Here is a 2,330-nt window from a genome sequence, read left to right on the forward strand (position 1 = left end):
TTCCTGATTTCTCCTGGAATGGTTGTTCGGGTCCTGTTGTTGTCCCTTGGCTTTCCCGATTCCTTAGCTATTCGGGTCTTGTTGTTGTCCATTGGCTTTCCCGATTCCCTGGTTGTTCGGGTGGGTTTCAGCGGAGCCTTAATTGCTGCCTTTTTCTTCCCCTTTTTTGGTTGGTTGTAAGGGGCGGCTGTGGTTGACTGCTGACCTCCTTTTCTTTCCTTTTTAAGTATTTTGGGCTGTTGTAAGGAGTTTTTTGGAAGTGAAAAAGAAGTCTAAAACCAGAGGGTTTTCTTCTCTAGCTTGAGAGCTACTTCTTCACTACTTATTTCATCATCCAAGTCTTCTATCTAACTCTTCTCGCCACAAGTTTCCACCTTATTGCATCCTTCTTCTAAAAAATTATTGGGTCAGGTGACTGGACGCGGAGATAGGTCCGGATATTAATAAAATATTATTTTAAATTAAGCGCAAGTAAAGCGCAGGTAAAGCGCAACTAAAGCGCAAGTCAAAAAGTGCAAGTAAAGCGCAGGTAAAGCGCAAGTAAAGTGCAACTAAAGCGCAAGTCAAAAGCGCAGTCAAAAGCACAGGTGACGAAGCAAATTTTTATTGGATGTCCGAACTTATTTTTCGCGTTCGGTCACCTGACCCAATAATTTGCTGGTGTTGGTTCGTCAGTATTTGTCAAAGGAGTTGTAGCGGACGTTGGATCAAAGTTGTTGTGGTGGACCACTAGTTTGTATGTCCTTGAGCATTCTATTTACCTAATTTATCGTTACATGTGAGGTGACTACTAATTGGTTGTTTTGAGTGCATTTTCTTTGTAGTTTTCTTTCTTCTAAAAAAAATCTCAATTTGTTTAATTTTTATTTGATTTGCTTACTAAAGTTTTGGATTGAGTCGTGTCCTATTTTCTTTTATGTTCTCCATAGGGTTTAGAACTTTCTAGTTCCCATCACTATTCCAATTGAGACTTGTCGAGCCATAAATAAACCAGGTGGAAGGGCTGCAAGATGACACAATGCACCTCTTGCTATCTATAAAGCTGATGTGAAAATGCCTTCTAAGGAAGGACATCATACACCAACACCTTTCACTGATTTGAATGAAGAAATATATTTTTTTGATGAAGAAAGTGATCATAAGGGTAATAATTACAATCTGATTAATTACAATCTAACTAATGAAATGTAATCCTACAGCTCCAAAGTGAGAATCATGCATTTGTGATATTTTTTAGTAGCCAACAGATTTATGAAAACCATTTCCCTCTTCTTTTTTTATTATTCATCAGAACTGTCAACTCCAACAGGAGTAGCGAGAATGCCTTCATCACTTGATCTTTCTCTTTCATCAAGAGCTTCTACATTTATACTTAGAATTTTACTGCATCAATGGAAGTTTATGAAAAATATCCTGATTTCTAACTAAAGTATTGTGAAAGGATAGCCGTCTTCTTTCTCTTTGTAGTTAGGATAGCGAGCAGGATTAGAGAAGCAAGGATAGATAGGATAGGATTAGATGTGGCTTCAAGACAAGGAGCTGAGGATAGAGGTAGAAAGTCTTCCCCTTATGACTCCTCTTGAGCTTTTCATTCATGCACTGGGAGAGGAAAAATGACTTCTAAGCTTCTTGGTTGATAGTTCGATGTAACTGCATAACTTTCTGGATGTTTCACCCTGAGGAATGTAGCTAAGGCAGTATGGATGCTAGCCAAGAGCGGAGGATAGGGGAATACCATTCCTTGCCTCTCGGAAAGGCCTTTGAGGTCCCTCTCATTTAATGCTTTATTTTCAACGATGATGGAAGCATTCCAAAGTAAAGTTTACGATATTTTTGTTGGCCCAAGAAAAATGGCACGAATGCACGAATCCTGCTTTCAAATCTTAGGATTCCATTTCCCTTAAGTCAGATTGTAGTTAACCAAATTTTCCCTGAGGGTAGTATCAGGGTTTATAGATTTGGGATTCTTACTTCCTATGAGCGCAAGCACTCATAGTTAATTACCCCTTTTAACACGTAAGAGAGAACTCTCGATTAAGGATGAATAAAATTTAGATATCTTTTAGTCTCAATGGTGGGAAGATGGAGGTAAACCTGATCAAGATCCATGGTTCCGTCGTCCCGGGTATACCGTAAATTTCAGTCTACCAACACTAACAATCACTGACGTAGTGTCCAGGGAACCTGATTAACAGCCATGGGCTGCCTCCTCTCAGGGATCCTGAGTAGACTGAAGTGGTTAAATGTGAGTTTTAACATTGTTAGGTGTTTTGGGGTTTACTTCTAATAGAATATTGTTGGTGGAATTTTGGAAAATGTGTTTTGAAAAA

Source organism: Dendrobium catenatum, unplaced genomic scaffold, assembly GCF_001605985.2.
Source record: "Dendrobium catenatum unplaced genomic scaffold, ASM160598v2 fragScaff_scaffold_1024, whole genome shotgun sequence".
NCBI classification, from domain to species: domain Eukaryota; kingdom Viridiplantae; phylum Streptophyta; class Magnoliopsida; order Asparagales; family Orchidaceae; genus Dendrobium; species Dendrobium catenatum.